Here is a 23834-nt window from a genome sequence, read left to right on the forward strand (position 1 = left end):
ATAGTTTGCCATGGTTTTTAGAAAAAGTTGAGACTATTGGAAGAGAAGGTTATTCTTTCCCATGTTGTTCCATCAACATATTCATTTTATAGCCAGCCATTAGAGCATGCCCAGAGCTATAACTTGCAGCCAATTCATAGTTTATAACACCAGTATCAAAGAGAAGATTTGACGTTAGTATGAATTCCTTAAGGAATATTCACTCATTGAGTTATTTAATATAATCAGATTCTGAAGCTTCTCATGCAGTGGGAAACACTGCTACCAGACACTGGGGACATAATGAAAACACTTGGTCCTTGTCTTAGTTTGGGTTGCTGTAACAAAGGACTGCAGACTGAATGGCTTAGAAATACCAGAACTTTATTTCTCACCATTCTAAAGTCCGGAAGTGTAAGCCCAGGGTGCCAGGTTGGTTGGGTTCTGGCGTGATCTCTTCCAGTCTGTGAATTTTTGTTTTCTTGTATTCTCACATGGCAGTCAGAGAGCTCTTTGGGGTCCCTTTTATAAGGGGATTAATTCTATTCATGAGTACTCCATTTCATGATCTAATGACTCCCAAAGACCCCTCTTTCTCAAGCCATTATTGTGGGGGCTATGATTTCAACATGTAAATTTGGGGAAGAGGAATGTTTAGTTAAACCCTAACAGTCTTGACTTTCTAAGAGCATGGAAGTTTGCAAGTTGGAATATGTTTGTAATGTGGTAAGTGCTTACTGCAGAATGGCTCCTGGCCACATTTTTCTGAGTGTTTACTTATTTATGTGTTTTGACCAAATTGAGCTTTCTTCACACCAGGCTCTTAACAAAGGAATAAAATAGCTAGTTGACTTGGTGATGTGGATAGATCCACTTCTCATTTGCCCATCCAAATCAGGACCATAAACTTTCAGGGTCAGCCAGAGCATTTTCCCCATAAGATGAAAGCAGTAGAGAGGAGTCTGACTCAGCTGTGTCATCCCTGTCTCTCATTCTGCCTGTTCCAATTTAAGGATGTTAGAGGAGAAAGAATTAGAAATCATCCCAGAGGGACAGGTTTAATGTCTCTGTGATCAGGACTCAGACAGCTTTCCCCCTTCTTCTCAAGGCACATACTCATGCTAACTCCTCACTGGTTCTAACCTCAAGGCTATTAATACACCTGAGCAGAGCAGAAAATGGATGGGCTTATCTCTTCCTAGTTCACTTCTCTCCAGGGTACAGAGGAGAATGCTAATAGCTTGAGTAGACAGGGTTTGGTTACCATGACTTTATTTTTGTCAAGTCTTTCTTATCAGATTAATAGAATATCAATGTGTCATTTATTTCTCTTTCAAAACAAATGATGTTAATAGTGTGTGGTGAGAAAACTTCCAAAACAGAATCACATTCTCCTTTCCTTTCTTCACCTTCAAGGTGAGATCATTATCAACAGAGTTTTAAGAAATGCTCTGTTTCTTGTTAAATGCAACAATATACCTCTGTTTTAACAGTAAAGACAGACTATTGTGGAATGTACACTTCTATTAGCATCCATATCTCCTACTATTTCATTGATACATTTAATTTTTTCTCTATAGATTCTAAGTATTATGAAGCCAGAGATTGTGTTATACTTGTCTATACTCCCAGTGACTGGTACAGTGCCCAGCACATGGTGGTTGGGTTTAATAAATGTTGAGTGAGCCAATATATGTTGGATGAAAAAGTGGATATATTTTTTTACATTACCTAGTTATAATGGAATTCCACTGTATAATTTTTGTCTCATGTCCAGTTTCAAACAAGTCATTTTTCTTGTCTGAAGAAGATGATAGTGTCATTTTACAGTCTTTTGATTAAATCAAACCTACCAGCAATTCTTTTCAAATATATCATCTTATTATTCTGCAGTTCAATCCTAAGTAACAAGGAGCTCTGAATTCTAAGGGACAAAAGTTCTATATCATTCAAATGTGTTATACTCAAGATAAAGTTTCTTTTCTGGTAGAAATTATGCTACATGTTTTTAATCAGATCCAAGTTAACATTATTCACAGTAGAGTTTTTGTTCTCATTACAAGTCTTTGACTTTCATTTATTTATGACCTATTTTTAAAAATAAATATTAAGTAATTGATGTTCCCTCTCAATGAGTTATCCAGAAGAGTAGGTAATGAGATATACATGAAGCCAGTTGGTACAGATGGAGAAAGTGATATGGTTATGCCAGTGGTGTATCAGCATGGTGATCTGAGGTGATTTATTAGTATTGATGTGTTTATGCGTCGACAGCCTATAAACAAACATGACTGGTGAGTTATCATTGGTGACAGTGAGCTTTCTTAGGGAATTTTATTTAAATAGCCATTGATACTTACTGTATTCCAAGTTCCTAAGAGTTGGAAGAATTTGTTATTGTTAAATGTAATAGCATATACTTTTCAGATGATTGCAATTGGAAAACCAAGTTAATTTGATTATATACTTGGCATATAATGTCACAAACTAACTTTTATGTGTAAATGCTTATTATTAATGTAGATTAGTCCCCTAATAATAAAATTATACTAATTTTGAAAATTGTCCTTGATTTAAAAATGTGATTTTCCTCTTCAGATTATATCAGAGGACATATTTCATAGATATCAACATCTTTCAAAAGTAGCCATCTTTTACTTAAGACTCTGGAAAATTAGGGAACTCATAATTCATCCAGTTTCTAAAGATAAAAGCTTCTGTCCATTTTATATTTGTTTATTTATTAGGTCTGTAACTCTTATCTAATGCTTAGAAATCTCAGAAAGCATTGCTTCCACTCTGGCTTGGAGAATTATACTTGGGTGAAGGAGAGAAAAAGGAGAGGGCAGAAATGCTGGTCCCATTCTGTTTCCCCTTCCTAAGCTACTACAAGGGATCTTGCAGATATCTGTAGGTACTGAGTTAACATATAAAGTTTTGCCTCCTATTTATTTTTCAGAGTGTGTTAGATACTACTGGAATAAAAATTAATTCTCTAAAAAGTGTAATAATTTTAATAAAAATGTAAATTATTTTAGCATTAGTACTAAACTTCAAATTAGTGAGTATGGCAGTGATTGATGAAAATTTGAGCACTGGCAAAAATGTTAGAATCGGAAAGATTTTTCAGCATGAGAAATAGAATTATTACCTGAAAATCATTTCATTAAAGGTAAACATTTGTTTTATTCTCTAGATTCATACTTCATGTAAAGTCAAAGTTGAAAATAAGATAATTAGTTCTAGTGGAATTTGTGTCTCTGTTCCCATAAAGGTCGTCTAAATGTTCCCAGATGTTATGATTAATTTTCATTATTGCTCTTAGCTTACCTTTAGTTCCCAATTTTTTTCCCCTTATCTTTCCTTGTTCTACTAGAATAAATCCTACTTCTTGCATAGGGTCTAAGGAAATATTAGAATTACTTGTAATGGAAAAGTCTTATTTGAACCTCATTCGCCTCTTCTCTTTCTGGCTGAATGTCTCCTTATTCAGGTTACTTTTACTGTTGTCTTTTACACTGAGTTGTTTGGAAAAATGAATTGCAGTCTCAGCCCTTGGACATTTAAATATTATTCCTGTAGCCTGAAAATCCTCTGAACATCAGTCTTTGATTCTTTTGTATCCAAGCTTAATTGGCAGCTGCTTTCCTCTTATTGATTATATTTTATTATACTTTAAAATCAGGGTTCTGGAAAACTGAGATTGAGGTGAGCTTAAGGCATTTAGGGACACCTGTGTTCTTTCAGTGACTATAGGTCTAGAATGAATAGGTTGCTTTCAAGCCTGAAAGGCTTGTGATAACCAATTTCTAAGATGGTTTCCATTGAATGCCATTTACTAAGAAGTATGCTGTTTACACCCTTGTGTGTTCCCTTGAATGTGGGCTGAACCTAGTTATTTGCTTCTAGTGAATAGAACATGCCAAAAGTAATGAGATACCACTTCTGAGATTAGGTTACAAGAAGACTGGGGCTTGTACTTGCTTGTTCTAAGTGAAGGCAACAGCCATGATTTGAGTCACTTGATGAATGAGGGATGCCTCAGTTCAGCAATCTGTGGGAAACGGAATCCTGTCAACACTGTATGGATGGGTTGGAAGTGGGTCCTCCCTCAGTTGACCCTTTGGGTGAAATCACAGCTTCAGCTAAGGCCTCAAGCATTGTCCTGCTAGAGACTTTTGGAAAAATCACTCAGGAACTGTGAGATAATAAATATTTGTTGTCTTAAGCGGCAAGTTTTGTAACCACTTGTTATACAGCAGTAGATAACTAATCCAAAGGGTTAGGGGAGGAGCAATTACTGGAGACAGAGAAGGCTGTGTGGAGATCTGGCAGGAGCTGGCTCTCAGTTAGGGGTCATACCCAGTCCACAGGGATCTCAGGGAATAGGCACTCTGATTTCACTTCCTGACTCTGGGTCCTGCTGTGGTTTCCTATTTGCTAAATGCAGCCAGAAGATAGGAGATAAAAGATACCTTTGATGAGGGCCACATAGATCAGCCTCCCATGGTTCAGGGCAGGGCAGAGAAGACGGAGTAGATCTGGAAGGTATATAGCGTGCGCAAAGAAATGAACCCACTTTCACTTTTCATTTAGCTTAAGAGCCCTTTGTTAAAAATGCAATTGAAATCCTTTCTACTCTTCCCTGAGCACATTCTCTTCTTACCTGGAGATGGTCATGATCCTCATTTTTTAAATTTTAAAACAGTTTTAAAATTTTGCCTATTTACATTTCACGATCAGAGTGGCCTGCATGGTATGTCAGGCTGTGTTAGAATAGTGTTTCATCCATTCTTTTATCTTGTTATTTTTGTAGACAAGATTGCCACTCTGGTAGACCAAGACAGTCCTACTCAAATTATGCTGGCTAAATTGAAAAATAATGTTGTTCAGTTTTTTCACCTATAGAAAGGGTCAAAAAACTTACTGTAAAGAGCCAAAAAGTAAATATTTTAGACTTTGTGGGAGGGTGGCTATAAGATCTGTCACACTTTCACCTCTGGTACTATGATAGGAAGCAACCACAGACAGTGAATCAGTGTGTTTGTTTTCCAGTAAAACTTTATTTATAAAATCAAGTGGCAGGTCCTTGTGCCTTCAGGGGAAGAGATAGTTTTGAGAATAAAAGCCTAAAAGGGTCCTGTTAGGATGGGAAAAGAAGCTGTTTAGGGAGTCCTCTAAAAGTGGGTAATGTTGAGAAGAGGGAGGTAAATCAAGACTTTTAAGAGGAGCTGAGCATTGGGAGCGAGCAGGGAGTACAGGGACCAAAAATGTAGTGCTGACTGATGCTCCATCAGAGTCCCAGTGGATTGTTTGGGAGCCTAACAGCACAGCCAACACAGCCCCTGTGGTCTGGAGGGGAGCAGTGGTGTGAGTGGTAACTTGAATGGAAGTTCAGCCTCGTGTTCTGGAGCACAGTGTCATTGAACATAGTGAACTGTGGCCAACCCGGAGCTGAGTGATTCTGAGTGATTTCACCTATACACAGGAGCAGATTCTCAGTGGGGAACTGGTGGGGAAAAAATCCAGGAAGGTGTATGCATGGGGATCAGAGAGTAGAGAAGAGGTTCTGTAGGGATTTTTTTTTTAAATCTATCGAACTATTGGTCTAACCAGTGAATGGGACATATCCTGGCCCAACAAATATGAGGTCACATGAGCATTGTATAAGTAGCTGCTTTAGTTTTCTTTACATGCCGCTCCCAACCTTCACCTACTGTGCAATGCCAGGTTCCTTTTGTCTTATTCCTCTCTTTAAATTTGTGATTCAAAAAAGTTCTATGAAACACAAATCCTAGAATATGTTTTGAAATAAAACAAAGGGGTTCTATAATCAAAGTTTTCTAAAGGGAGTCACTTCCTTCCAAAAGAACTCAATTGCTATAAGACACTGAGTTACTTTAGCTTGATAGCTAATAACAAAATATTGAGTTCTATGAAAGGAATTGTTTTGTTTAGAAAAATAGCTTGGGAAGCAGTTGGACTTCATTGACACAGATCGAAAGAGGAGAAGAAATAAATAATCTGATATTTTAAAAAATCAAGGCTGCATTAGATAAAAGCCAAGAACAGTAGAAGAGAGAAGAAAGGTGGGAACAAAAAGGAGGAAAGAGATTAAGCAATGTGTCAGGACCCTGGAGTAAATGGACATTGGTGGCCAATGAGAAATTCCTGGTGGAGGGGTTTCTGGAGAACTTTTAAGATGGGAGATGCCTAATCATTGATTCTAAGTCATTTGCATTGCTATGATGTATTGATCTTTGCTTCTCTAAACCATCAGGAAAGCCTGATGTTTCTATGGAGATTTGCTTGGGGCTCTCAGGGGAAATAACGGGCAGCTAGGATGCATAACAGACTTTGCATTTATACTTTGGCTGATGCCATGAAGAACAGAGATGTTCTATGAAGAAGGGCAGGTGTCCAGGAGTTACACAGGAGAAGATGTGATGTGGATGGCAGTCCTTGAAGAAAGCCAGGGTGACTCAGATAAGAACAAAGTTGGCTCTGAGCCCTTTTTACCAAATAAACCAAAAGGAGGTAAATAAATGACACCTAAGTCATATTCTTCTCATGGATTCAGGGTGCTTAAAAATTCTGAGAAGTCCCAGAATAAAAACAGCAATTGGATAAAAAAAGCAAAATGGGCTTACTTTTGTTAATATAGCATTCTTCAAATTTACTTGGCCATATATCCCTTTTCTAAAACCTACTATCATCCTGTAGAGCTAGTATGCTAAGGAATATTCTTCATCTTTAAATCATTTTTCTGGTTGTAATAACCCTCTCCCTTTTGTACCAGGGATTGAACTCAGGGGCACTTAACTACTGAGCCATATTCCCAGCCTTTTTACTTTTTATTTTGAGAAAGGCTCTTGCTAAATTGTTTAGGGCCTTGCCAAATTGCTGAGGCTGGCTTTGAACCTGCCATTCTCCTGCCTTGGCCTCCCCAGGTACTGGGACTACAGGCATGTGTCACTGTGCACTGGTCTGGCTTACTTTTTTTTTTCAGTACTGGGGATCTAACTAGGGGCACTTCACCACTAAGCTACATCTCCAGCTCTTTCATTTATTTATTTTGACACAGGGTCTTTCTCAGTTGCTGAGGCTGGCCTCAAACTTGTGATCTACCTGCCTCAGCCTTCAGAGTTGCTGGGATTATAGGTGCATACTACCATGCTTGGCAGTTAAACCCTTCTTTAAAAAATAATCTTTAAAATCCTTAACTAGAGACTTTTTAAGTTGACTCTTTTGGACATTACCTCCAAGAAGCCCAGACCTAAAACTGAAAGGAAACATGAAACTAATCTTATGGATTGGTAGGGCTTGACAATAGACTAGGCATCTGAGTGGGGAGAGAGGAATCAGGTGATGCTCAGGTTGCTGGTTTGTGTCACTGGGCAGATGGTGGAGCATTGTTGGGGCTAGGAGTGTTTGGAGAATGGGCAGGCATTGGGGCCAGGGTCGAGATTATAAAAATTCTGTTTTGGACATAGGGATTTGGGATGTCTGAGATCTCCATGTTGAGATATCAAGTAGATGCGAGGATATACCAGTCTGCAACTAGGAGGAGAGAGTTGAGTTGGTACTTTGGTGGATACCCTTTGAGGCTTGTGAGAGGATGAGTTTTGTTTCCTATGGTTGATTGGCAAGTCTAGATTGTTCACGGTGTAGAGAAGGAGGATTCTTAACTCTACATTTTTAGCTTACTTCTGCTACGTTTCAGTGTAGTATTTCTTTCTTTCTTTTTTAGATGTTGATGAGCCTTTATTTTATTCATTTATTTATATGTGGTGCTAAGAATTGATCCCAGTGCCTCACACATGCCAGGCAAGTGCTATACCACTGAGCCATAACCCCAGCCCTCAGTGTAGTATTTCTTGATGGAAAGGGAAGGGAAAAGATGGAAAGGGAAGGGAAAAGGAAGGGAAAAGATATTGCTTGAAAAGATTTTTTTGGGAAGACCGATAAAATTGTAACTGTTATTAAGAGTAGGCTATAAAAATACAAATCCAGGCAACTGCATCCTCTATTTTTTTTTCTTAAAGAGAGAGTGAGAGAGGAGAGAGAGAGAGAGAGAGAGAGAGAGAGAGAGAGAGAGAGAGAGAGAGAGAGAGAGAGAGAATTTTTAATATTTATTTTTTAGTTCTCGGCGGACACAACATCTTTGTTGGTATGTGGTGCTGAGGATCGAACCCGGGCCGCGCGCATGCCAGGCGAGTGCGCTACCTCTTGAGCCACATCCTCAGCCCCTGCATCCTCTATTAACAGAAGAATTATGGTATGTCATGGTTTATTTTGAAGTTTATTGCCACAAACATTGAATAAAATATGTTGTGACATTATATTGACAGCCTACTTTGACCAATAAGTTGGGCATCAGAAAATTTATGCAGTGCTGTCAGTTAAGCCACAATTCCTGGTATAATTCTCAGTAAATGTCATTGAAAACCACTGGACAAAAGCAACATGAGGTGGTTGAATATTTGAGCAAGAAGAAGCTTTTCCATATAGCCACACTGTTATAGAAGGCATTTCAAATTTGGATTAAAAATGAGTCTGATCTCTTGGTATTTTCTTTAGGATGTCCTAAGACATTGCAGTATAAATTGTTGTGGGATGGCCAGATTGAATGGTGTTGGGTGAAGTGTCTCAGTTTCGCCAGGTGGGTTGTGAGGTTAACTATTATCAGCTGTTTATTCCTTTGTGTGCAGAACCGTTTGATTCTACTGTGAATTGTTCAGTTATTTCTCAGATGAATATATTTGGCTTCTAAGCTGTAGATTTTTATGGAATCAATTAACTTAAGATTCAGCTACCCAGCAGGCTGAATACCACAGTATCATTTTCGTTTTTTTATAATAAAAACCTTTTGTGCAAATTTCAGGGAAGGAATATAAAGAAATGAAATCTTGACTCTACAGCTAGGATCAATTGCTTTAAAATAGCACAAACTGGCACATAGTGGAAACTCAATAAATGCTGTGATTAATGCTGCTAATAGTAGGGACAGCCTTTAGTTACACTTTAGATGACCATTCATCTCCCATCTTCCTACAAAAAACAGTTTCTGACTTAAGTTGTGCTGACCATGCCCTCTAGATGGTTTTCTGCTGTCACTCTGGGGAAAGCAGCAGCATAATGTAATGTGGGGAGAGAGGACTCTGGATCCAGATTGTCTGGGTTTGAATTCCTGTTCCTTCTAGAATAACTTTGTGACTTTAGGCAAGTTGCTTAGACTTTTTGTGTCTCAGTTTTCCTCATCTATAAAATGTGGATGAGGATTCTAATCGATCCTACTTCACAGGGTTGTTAGTTTGTTATGCCTGGTACATTAATAAATAAATTCCTAGGAAACTTAACCTGTATCTTAGCTTGGGGTTGTTTTATCTCAGTGCCATTATCTATGTTTGCTCTGCTTCCAGAACTCACTCTCAGGGCCGTGCCTTGGAACTGGTCACCACTAGGAGCTCATCTGCTTCTGAACCACCACCTTCTGTGTTTTCAGTTGTCTGATTTCTTTCTAAGTTCTCTCATTCTGGTCCTTGATCTTGTGAAGATTTCCAGTTCCTTGACATCTCCCTCCTGAGTAACGTGCCTCCGCGGGAGAGCACTTTTCTTCTCTCTTCCATGTTTGTTTTTCAGAGTGCTCTTGTTCATTTACCATGCCGTGTCAAATTCTGGATCAACCCAATAGAGTTGTCTCTGGATCTTGATTGAAACCCAAAACATGGTGGATTAATGTCAAGGGACAGAGTCTCCAATCCTTAAAGGGACCCTCAAAGCTGCCAGGTGACTCTTCTAGGAACCTTTGTCAGCTCTCCTGCTCCCTTTCCCATGGTTCCCAACTTCCAAGACTTTTCTCACGTCTCCTGCCCTTTCTCCTTATCAGACCTGGGAGGTGTGAGCACTTGTCACTTCTACTACTGATTTTTTTTTCATAATATTTTTCACTGGTACCCTTATTTTTCTTCTCCACTTTCCCCAGAATCCAAGATTAGTTCTCCTGACATTGTAGGTCCTTTCTTTCTTTTCTGCCTTGGACATTCTATTCTGCAGTGACCTGCTTTAAGTATCCTATATGTTGAGCCTCTTCTTCTACTTTGGTGCTGTGCTTGCTCACTCATCTTTCATTTCTTTTTTGTGGTACTGTGGTTTGAACTCAGGGCCTTGCAGGTTAGGCAAGGGTTCCACCACTGAGCTACATGCCCAGCCCTGTTGTCTTCATGCATCTTAAAAATAACTCTGGAAAGCAATAGGGAGGATCCTTAAAAAGCTAGGAATGAAACCACCATATGACCCAGCTGTCCTACTCCTCAGTATATATCCAGAAGATTTAAAATCCAGCCTACTACAGTAATACAGCCACACCAATGTTTGTAGCAGCACAATTCACAATAGCCAAGATATGGAGCCAACTAAGTGCCCTTCAACAGATAAAGAAAACGTGGTATATATATACAATGGAATATTATTCATTCATAAAGAAGGTCTTTGTGACATTTGCTGGTAAATGGATGGAATTGGAGACTCATGCTAATGGAATCAAGCCTGCCCCTGAAAGTCAAAGATGGAATGTTTTCTCTGATATATGGAAGTTAATCCAAAATATGGGCTTAAAAAAATAGAAGAAAGCACAGTGGAGTAGACAAAGGGGAAAGAAGGGAAGGATGGAGGGAGGGATAGGGAAAGATAGTGGAATGAACCTGATCTAACTTTCCTATGTACATATATGAATATACCACAGTGAATCTCATCATCATGTACATCCACAAGACCTAATTAAAAAATAAATAGTAGAAAGATCAGTAGAGCAGAGGAAAGGGGTCAGGGGGAGGAAGAAGAAGGGAAGGGGAAGTGCTGGGGACCGAATTATTACAAATTATATTCCATGCTTTTAAAATCATGTCAAAGTGAATCCTCTGCTTATGTATAACTCCAAAGAACCCCTTCCCCCCAAACTCAACAAACAAACAGAGCCTCAGGGTCCTCTGTCCTCGCTAGCCTCACACTTCTTCATGAAACCTGGCTGAATTTTCATTCTGTCATTTCCTGGTTATTCCTCAGTCTCCTGCAATCTGACTTCCTTTCCCTTCCACCAGCAGTCATGTTTGCTGAATTCGCTGAACTCTTATTTTTCTCATCTTACTTGACCTCTTTGTGGCATTGCTAGAGACTTCTTTCTCAAAACCCTTCTTGTGAGTTCTTCCTTGTGTCTGCCTTTCTTGCTTTCTGGCTGCTTATTTTAAAGCCCCTCTGTGGACTTTTAGATCTCTCCCTGCTTCTTAAATGACAGTGCTCCAAACGGTTAGTTTCTCAGCTTCTCTTCTGACTTCACAAGTTCTATCTAAATAATACATTCCACTTTTAAATTCAGCCCATAAATCAAACACTCCCAATTTTATACCTCTAGCCCCACACCCAAATTGATCATGTGATTCCCCAGCTATAAGTCTCCAGCTTATCCTTAGGAAGGAATTAAAAGCTTTTGGTGGCCTGCCTTTGCTTGCCTTTCAGCCCGAACCCTGCCACATCTTCTAGCCACATCAGACTGCTCACAGTTAGATGTGATGTGTTGCTCACCCAGAAAGCTGCAGAGGATTTGGTTCGATTGTCACTCTGTGAAATGTTCTCTGATGCCTTCTCTCCCACTTTTAGGTCAGTTTCATAATGCTCCGTTTTGCAGTATCCTTCACGTGTCTTTACATATCCATTTTATTGCACGCTCCGTGTTTACCTGTCTGCCTGCTCTGAGACAGCACGAGCAACTCAAGCTCGGAATTTAACTTGGGATAATTTTTATCTTGTAGTTCTGTCTTTCTTTGTACCCCAGAACAAGGCACAGAGCCTGACCCAGGGGAAGAGCACAGGGGGTTATTGAATGAACAAATGCATGGGGCCTCCCCTCAGGCAGCCTGCTGCTTCCTGCCTCACTCTGTCCCACAGTGTTGAGGATGCTGGCTACAGAACTTGTAATGAACCATAGGGGCGTTGAAGCACAAAGCATTTGAAACTTTTTTAGGCCGAGAGAATAATTTTGTGTATTTCTGTAATTACCCATAAAAACACAAGTCCTGATGCATGCACTGAGATTTGAAAGGCATCAAAGAAAGTTTTGAATGCCCTAATGAAGATTAAATGCCTAGTTTAAAGAGAATCAGGCAGCAGGTCTAATAAGAAAATTATGTTATGTGCATGCACAAATATATCACAATGAATCACACTATTATGTGTAATTATAATGCACCAATAAAAAATAAAAAGAAGAAATCCAATGTACACAGCTACAAGGTTGTTTTCCTGAATCTGAACGGTTTCTGTGGAGTTTTTGTGCCTGATGTTGACATTTTGAGAAATCAGTATTTTTTTTCCCCTGGGGTCGTGGGGGTGTGAGCATGTGCAGACTGCTGCTGACATGAGGGCCTCAAGTGGAAGCCATGGTCCTCTAGTGTTAGTGCATGGCATCACGTGGCTGTGCCTTGCACATACTTGACGCTCAGTAGGCATGTACTGAAAGAAGAAATGAATGAATAAGAAACTTTTGGTGATACTTCTTGTAAAGAGTGAGAACAAATGTGTGGATTGTTGTGACAGGATGTGACCCATGTGTTATAAAAGCCTGGTGCATGTGTGGACTTGGGCTCCCTTTCTCTGTCTGTGTGGATATCCTCTTGGACACAGAACTCTCCAGAAAGCATGACTTGTTGATGACCTCTGGGCTTCTCGTTAGAGCTCAGTGTTTCTCCTCTGTCCTCAGGTACAGATTTGTAGAGATAATTGACCACCTGTTGTTTTATCATCTGGTGTCTCACAGTCCTAAGGACAGCTGTGTTATTCCACTTTCACCTTGGCTGGCCCACTTCTTTTACAGAACAGGAATCACTACTAAAATTAAACGGGGTCTTACCTAAAACAAACATGTCCAATGTCCTGAACAAAACAAACAAAAATGTGTTAAGCTTCCAAGATGGTGGTATTAATACTATATGGAAAGAAAAAAAAGCATTTGAAATAATATAGATTTGAGGCTTTATTTCTGTTTAAATAATCTTAGTTTTTGTTATATTTTAAAGCTTAATCTTTACTCCAATATGTCAAAGTATTAGACACTGAAAAGTTTTTCCTCCCCAAAGAGCTTATAAGATTAATTCAAAACTGTAGAAAGGAATACTCAGTAATTAAATAAATTCTAGGCTGTGTTAAGTGACAAACAAACTTATTAACACTGGTAATTTACATGGAAATCAGAGAAACAGTCAACCTGGTATTGCGTTTCACTTTTTTTAAAGCCAGAAATGATTAAACATGTAAATTCAAGTTTAAATTATTCATAACTATAGTAGATGCGATATTAACTTCCACCCATTATTAAAAGTAAATGTTTTGCTAATTTGATAAATCATATATCAAATTTATGATAAATCAAAGTGGTTTAAATCTTTAATATGATTTTTAAAAAATCTCCTGAACCCTCTGCCCTGCATCACCACCGAATATTCTAACTTTGTTACATGGCCTGTCTCTACAAAAACCTCCTGAATATTTTATTACACAATAAGGACTGGACTTTCCCTCGGTAAATCTTTCTGTGAGAAAAAATTTTCCAAGCGGGAAATAAGTTCAGAAGCAAGATTAATGTTATTCTGTCCATCATGTTATGTATTTTGGCACATCTGCTTGTTCTGTTTCTAAATTCAGAACACAGGCTATTTTTATTCCACTAACAACCCCAGGAATTTTGGGGGAAAAAATACAACTTTTCATAATAATCCTAACTTGGAATTATAGTATTTAGTTGGTTGCCACAGCTGCACAGGTGAAGTGTATTTATCCTCATTTATAGAATAAAAGCTGATCTGTTATGCATCTGATTTAGGAAACATAAGTTGGTTCATAGTCTATAGTCTTTCTTTTTTTGAAACCATCAAGGGCTTGGTTGTGTCTATTACAGATAAAGTCATAAATCAATTCACATTGATCTCTAATCAGCACACTAGAAAATTGATTTTGGGTACCACTTCATTAGGAGATCTTGCACATCAAGACATTATTAATGTTAACTCTTATCCTTGGGAACTAGAGTATGAACAATAAGAATGATCATTTTGCAAAATTCATCCAAAACTGTGAATGTACGAACTGCCCGAATGTTGAAATTAGCCATGGATTTTTAGAGGTGAATCGGTTAAGCAAAACTTTAAGTTGAAAACAGAAATGTCCATACAAGAAAAGTGTACTGATTTGCTTATCAAAGATAGACATTAGTTGTTGCAAAGGTTTTAAACCTGCCATTTCTAATTGGATGATATAGCGCATGCCTGTAGACCTAGTGACTCAGAGACTAAGGCAGGAGGATTGCAAGTTTAAGGCCAACCTGGGCAACATAGTGAGATCTTGTCTCAAGTAAAACAGAAAAAGAACTGGGTGTGCAGCTCAGTGGTAGAGTACTTGCCTAGTATGTGCTTGCCTAGTATCAAACCTGGGTTTAATCCCTAGTATGGTAAAAAATCCTCAAAACTAAACCTTCCATTAGGTCAGTATTATTCAGGCTGACCTAACACATGTTCATCTGCAATACTCTGGAAATACAGGTAGATTTAAAAAACTGACCCTCCCACCCCCGTCCCCAAATTAATGGGACAATGACTTTATTTTTTATTTCCACATACTTAAAATCTATGATTTCACAGGTGATCAAATGACATGATAGATCAGTGTGATCTTGGTCCTTTAACTACCAGCCCAGAAGCTTCTTTGGATACTATTTTGTGGAATGCATTTTTGTGCCACTGTGACCTTGAACCAGTGAATATATTTTTCCAGGTTTCTTGTTGGTCAGCAGGATGCAGACAAAAATAAGCTTAATCGACAAAGGGATTAATCTCAAAGGTTAGGGAGAGAAATTTATATATAGAATGTTTAGGAATAATAACAACAGGGAAGAGTTTAGGGGAAAAGTACAATTCATGATTATGGAGGTGCAGCTTCCCAGGGAAGAGAAAAATGATTAAAGAAAAATAAAAGGCTAAATTAATTGTAAGCATAAAAATTCACAGGGTCTCTCACTGTTGAATCAGCAGTGATATCTGAGATTTTTCTTTTTTCAGTCACCTAGGGCACATACATCTGAAGAAAGCAATGTGGGAAAGTTCACAACATAGCAAGAAAAAGAATCACATTTTTTTGGGTGACAAAATGTGAAACAGTTCTTGGCTGGCTGTTTTGGTTTAACAGATTTTGGTGAAAGGAGTTTGAGCTGCTAGCAAAATCTACTTTCTTGAAAAGCTGATTTTCCCCATGAGAAACCCTGAAGTGAAAATTGCTCCTTTCATACTACCCCCTTCAGAAATATTAACAAATGCCATTCTGTTGAGTATTAATTAAAATAGTACTTGTTCAATTCCAATTTATCACATATTGTAGAAAGAGTGCAGATAAAACTCTCACACTATCTTTTTGGATCTGTTAATCTCTTTATTGTACATATGAAAGCATACAAACAAATTGGATTCTGTAGGGGTTGTTACATTCATTTATTCATTCATTCAGCATATTTACTGAACAGTAGGGACTAGGAATATTATGATGTGGAGACAGTCTGTTTCCTTGGGAACTCACAGTCTAAAGGAGGAAGATAGAAACATAAACAAAAAAAATGCAATAACAGTGTTAGAGCTCTGCCCAAAGCAGGTACATGGCAATTGGGAATGATTATCAGGGAACGATTGCAACTTACATTTTTAGGGGATGCTGTGTTTCAGGGAAGGCCTGGTACTAACAATCAAACCAGAACCCCAAGGTCCAAGGATTTTGCTGGATGAAAAAAAATGGGTGGGCATTCTAGGCATAGTAAAACCCTGACAGGTTAAATGTTGTCAAACACTCCTTCCCCTTTCTATGGAAAGGCTTCTTGAAGGGTGTATACTTTAAGGATATCTGGAATGGGTTTGATTATGGAAGAGAGCAGCAGGGTTTGTCTGATAATTGGGACGCATGCCTCCGAGAGGTTAAATTTTCCCTAAGGACAGTGCACGACAAATATTTGTTGCTTTGATGTTGAATTTTATTTGCCCAAAATAGGATGGAGGAAAAGAGTGCAGGACAATGTTCAGGAAGTAAGGGCCAGGCATTCAGGAGGGTTTTGGTCCTTAATGGTTTGTGAAAGAGATTATCAGGACCACATCTCTCAAAGAGAAGCAATTCAAACACCAAACATCCTCGTGTTTACCAGCAGGAGATTTCGTTTGTACTGTGAGGGAGTGTGGACTCACCCCCAGAGCAAATACACAATTGTGTGTGTTTTACTCTACTGAAGGCTCTCGAAATCAATTTCTAACCCATAAAATAGAAGTTTCCCAAACCAAATCCGCTATAAAATTTATCTCTGTGGAAAGGCCATAGCTGTTACAGGAGGGCAGGATGGTAGATCATGAGGCTTTCCTGTTTAAATATTTAAATAGATTTCTATTTGAACAGCTAAATGAAACCAAACTCACTCTCTTATCTCAATAATTAAAAAGAAAATTGCTGAGCTTTCTTTGCCAAGTGTTCATGCATTTCCCCCACCCCTTTCTTGAGCGTTCTTAGGGTATGCAAGGGCCTATGGTTTTGTTCCTTTTTGGAATAGCTCGAGCAGCTTTGAAACAAGTCATATTTCCGGGGCAACAGTGGGCCTGACTTCATTGGATTCTTAATGAAGAACAGCCTGGCTTAATCATTAATTGCCAGGTAAATGGGGCTGATCGGGGCCTCACAGGGCCTGCCTCTCCTCAAGAAGACAGCCTCCTGGGGCTTAGCACATTTCTTCCTGTAATTGACAACTATAGATCTATTTTTCTCATTGGCATGGGAGGGGGTACCTTTTTTACTTGCGTTAGGCAGGATAGTTTTAATTTTGACTTTAGTTCTTATCTATGATGGTTTCTCCTGGCAATGCTATCTATGAATTTTTCAGTCTTAATTTTTTCATTATGCAAGTAGTTCATGATTATTTAGAAAAATTAGAAAATACAGATACATGATAAAAAATTATATTAGAAGCAGCTAAAAATTTTACTATATAGCGGGGCATGATTCATGCCCATAATCTCAGTGATTTGGGAGCCCGAGACCGGAGAATTTCAAGCAACGAGGCCAGCTTGAGCAACATAGTAAGGCCCTCAGCAACTTAGTGAAACCCTGTCTCAAAATAAAAAATGAAAAGGGCTGGGATGTAGCTCAGTGGCGCAGAGCACCTTGGGTTCAATCCCCAGTATTAAAAAAAAAATTTCAATGATTAAAATCATCAGCATTTTGATCTACTATTCCTGACATTTCCTCCTATAGACTATGCATATAAAATATGTATTTACAAAATTGGAAAAAGAGCTTGTATTTATGAGTGTGTACTGATCTAATTACACATACACATACAGTGTGTATGACATGATATTTTTATATAGTACATTTCATGTCAATAAATATAAATCTGATTTATATTTTTATAGAATGAAAGATTGAGAGTACAGTCATTTGAAGCTCTTCACTTTCCCTGGGATCATGGGACTTTAGTGGCATTAATGTTTTATATTTCTCCTCTGTATTTATGTTGTCTTAGCAAGGTTGGTGTAAAGACATTTCAAATTATGAGACAAACAAAAAGGTACAAATGTTCTGAGCAGCTCGGGGTCCCATATAAGATACTTAAAAAGACACTTGTCATTGTCTACTGCCTATTTGTTATTCTGCCTATCCTTCACAGAGTGTAAAATGACAGGTAACATTCTGCACTACTGGCTTTCTGTAGGGAGTCATATGGTTTTCTGCTGCTCAGCACTGTAGGGAGTCAGAATCGCCACCTAAACAAAGGCCAGCCAGGCCCTGCAGGCACCACAGATGTGCTTGTTGAAAGGACACCAGCAGAGGGCAGTGTACTTCCAGGACATAACCCAAGGCCGCCATGGGCAGAACTTTTAGCACTGCTCTAAATACAAACCAACTTGCTCTTTCATTGGAATATTATTAGTTTTTTCATGATCCTGATATTAGACTATGGAGGCAATATAGCAAAAGTGAAAAATTTATTCATTTAATAAACTTTCATTGGCCATTAAAAAATGCCACACAGTAGAAACATCAATGTCTAAGGTAAAAATCCTGGCCATGGGTCAGCAGGAGATGAAGACATGTAGTGTTTCCAAAGTGCAATGACAACACAGTAGCTGGGAGAATTAATTCTCTCTAGAGGCACTCAGGAAAGGCCCACTGGAGGAGGACATTTGAATCAAGTCTGAAGGAGAGCAGGAATTCACCAGGCAGGTGGGGACAGGATGTAGGGAATTCCTCTAGGGAGGAAGGTGGAAAGGTGCAGGGGTGTGATTAAGGTGTTGAGCAAGGGCAGATGATTTTGTTTTCAGTTACCTCCAAATTTAAGCCTGAATTTCCAGAGCAGAGTTCTAGAACAAAACAAAACAATAGTAAGCAGATGATATTTGCTGGTGGATTTTATGTTATTATTTAGGATAAGTGAATGAAGCCTAATGAATTCATTAAGTGCGAAAAGCACCAACATCAACTTTTATCACTACTGCCTTCAGATAATATGACTATTGCCCTGTCTTTTGATGACCTCCATTAGTCAGCCATTATTCATAAATATACACTATGATTTCTTCTGGCATGCACAAGGAAAGGGATTTGAAATGTGTTCATTTGGCATCTCTTCATTGTTTTTACAACCGATGGGCACTTCTTGCAACTGGTGATTTTTATTAGCGATGTGTTCTTTTGGTCTGTTCTGTATTGCTCATGTGTTGTTCAGATTCCCTGATAGCCCATAAACGCTTTTGGGTCAGGACGAGGGTCTGTTTTTCCTTTATATTTTCCCACAGCGACCAGGCAATACAATGTGCACATAGAGCACAACTATAAATATTGACTGACTTTATCTAAAAGGCCCACATTCCCTTCTCACAAAATAGAAAAAAAGATGCTAGAGAATGAGGACAGACAACAAGTGCAGAGGCTGTAGCAATCCAAATGTTAGATCTGAGAGGTTGTTGAGAATAACCCCTTGAGGAAGACAGAGTAGAACTTTTTTTTATAAAAAATATTTTTTTAGTTGTCAATGAACCTTTATTTTATTTATTTATATGTGGTGCTGAAAATCGAACCCAGTGCCTCACATATGCTAGGCAAGGCTCTGTCACTGAACCACAGCCATAGCCCCCAGAGTAGAACTTTTTACTGACCCTGCCTTTGTGTTTCCAACTGCTCGAGCCTCTTGCTTAATAACCAATATTCGTATACAGTGGTTGAGACATTTAGTCTATTAAAGGAACTAATTATTTTGATTCTTTTACATTACATCCCTCCCATTCTGCAGCTGCTTTAGCCTGTACTTTGGAAAGTATTCACAGAAACTACTCAAAGAAGCTAGTGTGGTTTGTGATGGTGGCTCTTCACTTACACAATGTTCCTTTGTCTCTATTTTCCTCTTTGCTTGTCTATATCTGGAAGTTGCTGTTGACTAGCCAAAACCAAAGTGGCAATATTTGTTCTATTTTGACTAGTCTTTTCCTAATCAGCTATTCATCTGCTCTCTCTCTCTCAGTCTCTCTCTCTCTTTCTCTTTTTAACTCAAGCTACAGGATTTTTCTTAAACAAGGCAGGAAATCCAGAAGCTATAAAATAAAAGACTGGCATATTTGACTCCTGAATTAGTTGGGATAAAAACCATACTGCGATTGCAAAGAACTTTCTCCCTTCAAGTGGCTCAAAGCATATAAGAACTCATTGCTCTCCCCTGTAGCATATCTGAGGTGAGAACTGCAGGCTCACCTGCACTCAGGTATTGGTGAACTGCTGGTGCATTGTGTAGTCAATTCAGAAACTCAGGCTCTTTGCAGGCTGACAAATTGCAGTGTGCCAGTCATTGATTTACTGCCTGTAAGCTCCACATTTGTACTTTAATAGGGCTTCATGATAATGAACTGAATTCTTTTGGCATCTTCTCTTTATAGTGGGTAAGATGTTAAAATTTTTCAGTAGAGGGTGCTGCAGGGACATTGCTTGAGAAAGGGACTTTTCCTGTTATTTCTGGCAGCTACACTGATGGTCAGCAGATTGATGTAAGAACATCCAACATAGTTCTGCCCCAGCCATGCACCCAGAATAAGGTTCCTTGCAACCTTATGGCCTCAAACTGGCCTGGTGATGACTATTCTGTGGCCCAGTTCAGGTGAAATCAGTTCCTGAATGCTTCCTGCCTGTAAAGATCTGTGCCCCAGGTACTAACTCCTCTGCTTGCCTAGGCTACTGGGCTGCTCACTGCTGATGCCTGTGCTGGATTCTCTCTGGAGGATTCTTCCTGCTTGCCCAGTGACTAAGAAAGCTCTGGCTTGGGCAAATGAGTGAAAATTTCTACTATCTACTGGGCTGAGTTATACTTCTCAACTAGGTCTAAAGCCCAGGGACCTACCTGGTGCTCCCTTCTAATTTTGGTTTTGTTTGGGCACTTTCCCTCAGCCACAGGGTACTGTTGTGTTTCCTTATATAGTTGGTCCTCTTTGTCCTCGGTTCTACATCTGTTGATCTCACCAATTAGTGTTTCAAAATATTTGAAAAAGAGAAATGTCCTGTGTACAGACTTTTTTGTGTCATTATGTACAGACTTTTTTGTGTCTACACTAGAGATAATAAAAAAGTGATTCTTTTTTGTGTCTACACTACAGATAAACTAGAATAATCTAGTTTAACAATCGTACTGTTGTTATATAGAATACTGACATTGTATTAAGTATTATAAGTAATATAGAGATGATTTAAAGTATGTAGGAGCATGTGTGTATATGCCAATAGTATGCCATTTTTTAAAAAATACTTTTTTAGTTGTAGATGGACACAATACTTTGATTTTATTTATTTATTTTTATGTGGTTCTGAGAATCAAACCCAGTGCCCCACATGTGCTAGGCAAACTTTACACCACTGAGATACAACCCCAGCCCTAGTATGCCATGGTACATAAAAAGAATTGGAGCATGGTAAATTTTGCTATCCACATGGGTTCTGGAACCAATCTCCCTAGATAGAGAGGGATTACTATATCTTATAGACCTTCATTTATCAGTTCAGTAATTCTTTATATTAATTTTCCCATCCAATTTCTGATTGGCCCCTGATTGAAACATGTGGCTCTATTGTTTCCTAGGATATAGTATCCTCTCCATGCAAAACTGGGAGGTCATGTCCAGGTTCCAGCTGGCAGAAGGAGGGATCCCATGGAGGGGCATGACTACTTTTCTTTTGTTTTTGTTTTGTACAGTACTGGGGATTGAAGCCAGGGTCTCATCTATGCTAGGTGAACTCTCTACCACTAATCTTCATCCACAGCCCATGGTTATGTTTTGAGACTGCAATGTGGGAAGAGATAGTCACTGCTCAAGTTTATAGTACATTGGTAAAAGTGAATCTCCAGGCTACAACTAATGCAAGGGCACAGGGAGGTATAGGTTAGCCATGTGTCAAATAAGGAAGCAGTATGAATTTTGGTGGGCAAGTCATAGTCTCTGCCACATTGCATAAAAATTTAAAAAAGTGTATGCAAAGACACCATAAACAAAAGTCAAAGAGAACCATAGAACAAAATTTGCATCATATGTGGAAACTGGTGGGAAAGTTTTAAGGGATATTACCATTTGCTTAATAAGAGGGTATATCTTCAAATATCTCCGACAAATTGATAACAAAAATTGAACTTAAGTTAGGAAATTAAAAGGCTAAACAAACCAATAAAAATAGAATCAGTACCATACAAGAGATATTAAATTTCATAAGTAGTTAGGGAAATGCAAATTAAGTAGCCATGAGGTACAACTTTGTATATCTGTTTGGCAAATATTAAAGAGTAACAGGAGCCATTGAGAGAATGTGTGCTCATTTATTTCTGTAGTAGGGCTATAAATTACTATAATATTTAATATGTAGGCTATACAATACTCTTTGACTCAGATTTCCCTTTTTGGAAATCTATCCTATAAAATAAAAACTCTAATAAGAAGTTTATTGATGCATTATTTGTAAAAAGCAACCTGAATTTACTTCCATATGGAAATGTTTAACAACATTTTATTGCATCCATACTATGGTATATTATTCAGCTATTAATGAGAATAAATTTGTTCTATGTTTATTGATCTAGAGCTATGCCATAATATATGTAAAGCCAGTGAAAGTGATTTGCAGAATATTATGCTTAAGAAGATTCCATGTGTGCATACATGAATAACCCAGAAACTCTGTACATGTGTATTTGTGTTTCAGTCTGTTTGTATGAAAAAGGTGTGGGAGGCTGTGTACAGGGAGATTATAGGGTAGAACTGGGAAGGGGTGGTGAGGATAATTTTAAAAAATTAAAAAATATTTCCCTGCTGATTTGAGTCTTTTCCCCATTATTTTTGCAGAAGAAAAAAAATGCATACTTGCTCCTTGATGGGTGAAAATTTCCACACAGCCCACCTGCAAACCAACAAGGCCCAGAGAGAAAGAGCCAGAAGAATGTCATAGGTTAGTTGTAAAGCAAAATGTTTAAAGGGCAGCTTCCCAGACTCTGATTCATTGAGGCCCCTGGTCTTTAGGAAAGCAGATCAATACTTCTCTCTCTGCCTTGCTTGTCGGGTTTGCTGATGATGTTGTAGATCTATTATTTTGCTGATAAAGAGAAAATGTAAGCGCTTCCTTAGAGTAGTGGTGGGTTAACTGCAGATCCCAGAATATAACTCTCCATCTGCTTTTTGGCTGGAGTCACCCTTTGTTTCCACATTATTTTTGCCACAGAGTATGTTCCTGAGGATGAAACTGACATCATCCAAGGAACCCTGAATTATAAAAAGCAAATGTGACATTTTCTTATTGTGGTGATTGAAGATTTTGTGATTCCCTGGACTAAGGAGTTGAATTATTTTATTAAACTTTTGGTTTTAGTTTGTGCACACAATCATCACAAAGCTTTAGTTCTTACCTGGATGTTAGAAAGAGAGAGCCTTTACTTCTAGGTGTCCAAAAAGGCAGTTCCAATGCCATTTTTTACTTTGATAAATTACTGATAGATGTTAGTAGCTAAAACCAGGAAAATGCTTTACTCTGGGGGACTGGGAGTGAAATTTCCATCAAAATGGGATATGTTATGTCTTCAGGGATCCTTATGATATTCTATTTCTTGATTTGGGAGGTTTGTGATTGCTAAAACATACATTTGTGTCTCGATTTTACATGTGTGTTGCATTTCACAATTAAAAAGGAATTTTAAAAAAGAGGAAGGAAGGAAGGAATGGAAAAAAGGAAAGGACAGAGCTGCTTGGGTTTTGACAGGCAAGTGGGAGCAAAGAAAGAAGCAATGGAGTTAAACACGTTTGTGAGACAGTAATTGCAATGATGAATATATGAGGTAAGACAGCACCCGGTGGCAAAAGAGAGAAATGATATTTTAACCTAAAATATGTAATAATACTTGATTATCTACCCTAGCCTGGATTCCTTAGAAAACAGTCAGAGGCACAATCTTACATGTTAATACTTAATTGTCACCCACAGTCCTAGGGTCAGGAGCAAGGAGAGAGAGGTTGTGATAAGCAAGGAGGGATCGGAAACACAGTGGGGTGTGTTGTTGAGCTGGCCAGAGGTTTGAAATATCTTCAGGAGGCTACTTGGTTTTTATGAAACATTTTTGCACAGAGGCTATAGAATTACTGTGCCTCAAGTCAGTCTCAGATTAGAAAGAGAAAGAAGAAAAAAATGTTACAGCTTTCATATTTTGTTAGTCAACATGTGCTCTGTGGTTGTCAACAATCCTGCAGGTCCAGCCTGTGCCAGGTGGCCCC

This window comes from Spermophilus citellus, assembly GCF_964194105.1.
Source record: "Spermophilus citellus genome assembly, chromosome: 4".
NCBI lineage: Eukaryota > Metazoa > Chordata > Mammalia > Rodentia > Sciuridae > Spermophilus > Spermophilus citellus.